We start from the raw sequence: 6,000 nt of genomic DNA on the forward strand, positions 1-6,000 counted from the left end.
GGTTTTTTCGCGTTAAGGAGGATTGTTTTGACATTAGTGACTCTTCATGTTTCAGACAGTCGTTCTTCCCGCGAACCATACGCGACTGGAACAGGAAAGGGAGGTAATGACAGTGGCACGTAAAGTGCCCTCCGCCACACACCGTTGGGTGGCTTGCGGAGTATGAATGTAGATGTAGATGTAGATGAAGACCTTCGAGGTTTGATAGAGGCCGTTTAAACGCTTTAATTCACAGTGATTCACGTCACTGTACTTTAGACTGGCAAATGTGATGAATCGTGATCATTCCAGCACCGTGTGACATTCGCATGTAATGGGGGAGGTTAAAAATCGGATGTAGGTGTACCGCCTGCTCTAAGCCAAAATCACTAAACTCAGCGGGCGACCACAGGTGCAATTCTGCTTGGTCGCCATCAAATGGTTCGTGAAAAGCACCGTTCATTCCTATCCTGTATCATTACTGGTGACGAGGAATGGTACCTTTATGCTAACATTGGGAAAAGCAAGGAATGGTTGAACCCAAACAAAACTTCAACTGTCCATACAAAGACCTGCGCGCAGCCATAAATGATAAGGTTAATGCATCTCGTGGAACAGCGACGGTTTGGTGTACTGCGAATTGCTTCCCCGAAGTTTTCCCATGACTGCTGACATTTACTGTCAACAGCTGAGATGTCTTGCAGGCGCAATCCAAAAACGACCGAGGCGACTGCGTGAGAACACCCGCCCGCTTTCTGTCAGACTGACAAGAAACACTGCACAGCAGTTGGCTTGATAACTCATTCCTCACTCACCTTATTCACATAATCTTGACGCTAAGATTTTCACCTTTTCCACTCTCTATCGAACAGCCTTCAAGGAACTTTCTTTCGGGATGAAAGAGTTCTTCGCCTCAAAACCAAGTCATTTCTACAGTCGCAGAATCGAAAAGTTACCCTAGCGTTGGCAGACGGTTGTAATATAATTTATATTGTTGTGTTTATTAAAATTATGAAAAAACGTTACGAATTAAGCACCAACCCAATAAATAGCAGACCCTGACGCAGTGGCAAGACACTGGAACACTGCAGTTTGTATATTAAACGAGATTGTACGTAACATTTGTTTCAAATACCTGGGAGAGATCATACAGAAAACAGGACTAAACTCGAGAGCCAATGAAGAAAGATTTGCAAAGCTACAAAAAGCTTACAGACTTACATGGAACCATTACAACAAAATAAGTATTTCCGTTAATGCCAAATTAAGACATTACAAAACAATAGTCTTGCCAGAAGCCTTGTATGCCTCAGAATTGACAGTAATCAAGGAAAGAACGAAAATCAAGGAAATGGGAAAGCAAGAGAAGAAAATTCTAAGAAATATCTATGGGTCAGTTCAGAGACAGGGGATATGGATAAAAAGACCGACAAAAGAACTGTACAAACAGACAGACACAATTACAGACAACATCAGAAACAGAAGGGCTAATTCTATGGGCACATTTATAGGATGAACGAAAAGAGGCTAATCAAGAAGAATTTTAACGTAGTGATGAGTAGTACTATGAAGACTAACTGGGCAAAGGAAACCATGGAAGACCTCAAGAAACTAATTGTCTCCACAGAAGAAATAACAAAAATAGGAAAATACAGAGAAAAAATCAGGAAACAGGGTGCGGCGTCGCGGTTCCTTCCGTCCCTTTACGACGAACCTGCACCTACCTGTGAACATTGTCTCAGAATATCATCAGTAGGGAAGCCGAGCGAAACATACTGTACTTCGACGTGAACCAGGCTACAATTAAAGTCACTAATCTACGTTTCGGGAGAAAGTTTTCACACAAAATGAAAGATTCGAAATTTTGTCCTTAATTAATATATTCTGAAACTTAGGTGAACACGTATCACTGCCAAGCCCGTCCTAGTCTTAATTCAGTCACTCACAATCCCTTTCACTCACGTTAACAAGTTTATGGTGTTGCATTCCCGAAAACGCAATAGCTACAAAAATTCGGATTATTTTTGATTGAGAATGCTCGATAAATATTAAGTCTGTCGGTACCAAATGCAGTCACAGTTTTTAGCCACCGACCTATTCAATACGCCAGCGGAATTTATGTCTTTTCTCATCACAAAATTCACTTAAAAATTCTGAAATTTCTACACACCCATCGGAATAATTATGCCGTCACTTTACAACACTTTTGAGTCATGAAACATTGCAAGATTCGGCAACTTATCATTTCCATCGGAACTACTACTACACACGTCCGAACTGTTTCATGGCTAAGCTGCGACTCCTCTCTAGAACACTCAAAGTCTTCTCTACCAGCAGAGAAAGGCACGCGAAGAATATTGCTATACCATTGGTCAGTTTACTCAACAGCCAGTAGCAAAACAACATTCTCCCGCGTCAGTCTGCGCTTTTCATCAATAACTAATCGCAAAATAGTAAACCTAACGACTGCACTTTTTACCGACGTAATGATCTAATAAGCTGAAGTTTTGTTTATGCATAAAGTTAGTTACCATTGTTATTTATACCTGAATTAACTTTCTATTTACCATAACTTACTTTACAAATCTATTCTATAAAAATACCCTTTGTCCACATCCATACTTCTTCGAAATGTTCCCACACTAAATCCCATTACATAACTCATTAAACAATCATCTTCATATTAACCTTAAACCACACTCACGCATCATTCATGCTGCTAAAACACATTTATAACACTTTACATACACAAAAAGACATAATAACACTTTATGAAAGTACTAGTACAGTTTATGAAAAACATTCTATTACTTTAGTGCACTCTAGTGGGCACAATCGAAACTAAATCACAGTCCCCTATTCAATACTGTCCTCTATCGGCTGATACATAAACTACGTGCGCGTCCAGTCTCGCGTCACCATCTGTTACCATCCAGCTCTGAGATACATCTCCCACTTAAGCGCCTCCAAGGCAGGATCGGTATGCGGCGCTACGTCTCAAAGAATTCGAGGAAACACCAAAAGAGAAGAAACCAGGAAAGAGATGAACAGAAGAGAGGAAGACGAAACACAGTGAACATATGAAAGGTTTTTGGGAAGAGAAAAGAAAGAGGCAAAAAAAAGCCATGAAAATTGATTGTGTTTTAACGTTCTCCTAAATTGGGAAGTAACGATAATAATAATAATAATAATTATAATAATAAACATAACATTTGTACTGCTATACTGGGAAGTACTAATCAATGCAGTGGGTGTATTGCAAGGCGAATTAATATGAGACATCGAGCGTATAGGGAAAAAAAGCGGTACCAGTGTTTGATTGACTATAAACAAAGTATTACAGCAATGTTGAAAAATGTTTGTAGCTTACATTCCCATTTAGAAAACTTTAAGAGCAGTCTTTTAGGGCAAAAAGTGCAAATCTTCTTCAGCTCACACAATTCTCCGAGGAAGGACTTGATCAATGAGACATATTCACATTTAATGACAGTGCACAGTAATTCAGCGTGCTTTTACTGACCTTAACTGTTCCCGCAAAAGTGTAGTTGCACTTTCTCCGGAAGCGAATTCAGCAAACGGTACACGTGAGGGGCTGGCTCGCCACTTTACATGAAACGCCTCAGTGTGTCCGCAGCGCACTGTATCCTTTTATCAGCCATCTCCCGGTTCCCCTTCCTTTTTGCGCTGTTTTACACACGCCACACTCAACACGTCAGTGTGTATCAAGAGATAACCAGAAGCGTAACAGCTCGTTGATCAAGTTTACATCTACGCAACATACTCAGTAATAGTTCTGACCTTCTGAGCTCACAAGAAGTGTTTGTCCGTTCCGATAAAATGCAGTGTAAGGATTTTATCAAACAGGATTTTTTCCTCTTCAAAGGAACGCGATAACGCGTATGTGCGCTGAAGCAGTGGTAACACGATAAGTGTTCACCGTATTTGTGCCACAACATCATTCAATAATACATTTAACCATGAGTATTGCGGACGTATAAGACGCCCTGGTGGAAAACACACGCCACACTTTTTAAGAGCTACTTTAGGGAAAAAATTTCTCATTTAATGCGTCTTCTGCAAAACAATAATAACGCATATATCCACGTACATCAAATATTTAGGCAATGTAAATAGGAAAAAGTGTTCACGGATAATTTTCGTCCTCAAATCCGCAAAATTCATGCTCAGAGCTGAAGGAAGAAATATTTGAAGCCATCATGTCAGAAACTGAATCCTTATAAAATAAGTTATCCTCTGTATCATTCAAGGAACACTGATTCCACACTTCTTATACGATTTCATCACTGTTTTAGTTTTTCTAGAGTCCCACGAAGCTTTTACCGACTCACAAACTTGAGAAATGCTAGGTCTCTTCCTCATTCCTAAAGCAGCAGTTTCAAAAACTGTAGATTGCCTCCATTTGTTTCACTCTTCCTTCATAAGTGCTTAAATGTTACCTAAATCTAATGGTTAAAGGAAATTTTGTCCCTTCAGCACAGCAGGATAAAACGACTGTGTACTGAATCTTCTCATTGCCAGGAAGTTTTAATAATAACGCTTTTTGTGCCTTTGGAATCCACAGTTCCGTTAGAAGGGACATCAGAGGTTAGCGGAGTCTCGTTCATGTATCCAATGTGCGAAAATTCAACTTTTCGAAGGTTAAAACTCTTCGCTTTTCTTTGCGTTAGTGACAAATCGATGAATTCAACAATTTGTTCTTGGTACTCGGCATGTTGTGTGATATTTTTGTCTTGGTCCACGTACAGCCCTGCAGCCGGGCGACTAGCGCGAGTTTTGGTGTTCTCGCAAAGATAAGTATTTTAGATTATAAAACATATAGATTAGTACTGAATACGTGGTAAATAAGTGTATTAGTGTGCCGTTTAAGTCTACCATTAAAGGTTTCATTTTTCTTTACGTAATATAGCAGAAAACACGAAAAGACCGTACAGTCGTATTTTCTGTTTACGTTCTGCTGAAGCAAATCTATAGAATTTCGTTTAGTTGTTCCTTGCTCTCTCCAGCAATTTAACTTAGCGTACCTCTTCATTATTTAACTAGCATTTCCGGAAAGTAGCGTAAAGTTTAAGTTGTTGTTTCAGAAACTTTGCACTTTTGTTTTTGTTTACACACAGTTGCGTAAACAGTTGCGTATAGGCCAAATTTGTGTAACCATATTTTCGTGTTTATCTGTAATTTAACTGACTTATTCTTAATAAACTATTACGTTTATCATGAGTGAAAAGTGCTTGACTTGCCGTAGAATTGTTAGGTCGGGGCTTTGGTGTGATGGGTGCTGTAGTTTTTTCCATGTGGGTGACTGTAGTGGCGTGGGAATAGGGGAAGTAAATGAGACTCATCAGTGGTTTTGTAGGATTTGTAGTAGAGATAGGAAGATACTAGAACAGGAGGGGAAAATTGCCGCCCTTCAGGCTGAGTTAGACAAGGCCAGGGGAGATCTTGACAGGTTAAGGAGGGAGAAGGGTAAAGAGAGGTGGGAAGTGGCAACAGGCAACAGGAGGAACAGGCCTAGAACTTTGTCTGACAGCTTTATGGTGAATGTGGAAAATAGATTTGACCTGTTGCTTCAGTTAGAAGCTGGTGAGCCTCAAGCAGTTGCAGGTGTAGACAGGGCACAACAAACTTTCAGCAGCAAATTGAAAAGTAAGAATGTAGGGAAATCAGTAAAGAGAAAGAAAGTGTTGTTGTTAGGTAGTTCCCATGGAAGAGGTGTTGGCCAATTTTTGCAGGATGAACTAGGATCAGAATACCAGGTCACCAATTTTTTTAAACCTAGTGCTGGTCTGGAGCAGGTGACAGAGGATTTAGGATCACTTTGCAAAGATTTCACTAAGGAAGACACCGTGGTTATAGTGGGTGGGGCAGGTAACAGTATTGACAGAGATCCTGGGTACAGTATAGAGTGTGACCTGGCGAAGATTGCGTCAGCATCGAAGCATACTAGTGTTGAGTTTGTATCTGTTCTTGGGCGCCACGACCGACCTCATTTGAACTCTTCTG

The 6,000-nt window shown here is 40.2% G+C and overlaps 1 protein-coding gene across 4 annotated transcripts in view; it reads right to left on the minus strand.

Moving 5' to 3' along the window:
- Positions 1–3,618, minus strand: part of LOC126195209 (sodium-coupled monocarboxylate transporter 1-like) — a 299,461-nt gene extending 295,843 nt beyond the window's left edge. The window contains exon 1 of one of the 4 annotated variants that reach the window (XM_049933729.1): positions 3,500–3,618. The gene's annotated coding sequence lies outside the window, so the exon portion shown is untranslated. Of the gene's footprint in view, positions 1–2,149; positions 2,209–2,683; positions 2,758–3,499 lie in introns of those variants that run through there. The other 3 variants (XM_049933727.1, XM_049933728.1, XM_049933726.1) reach the window with 3 other exon arrangements.
- Between the last annotated feature and the right edge of the window lie 2,382 nt (positions 3,619–6,000).

This window comes from Schistocerca nitens, chromosome 7 (genome assembly GCF_023898315.1).
Source record: "Schistocerca nitens isolate TAMUIC-IGC-003100 chromosome 7, iqSchNite1.1, whole genome shotgun sequence".
NCBI lineage: Eukaryota > Metazoa > Arthropoda > Insecta > Orthoptera > Acrididae > Schistocerca > Schistocerca nitens.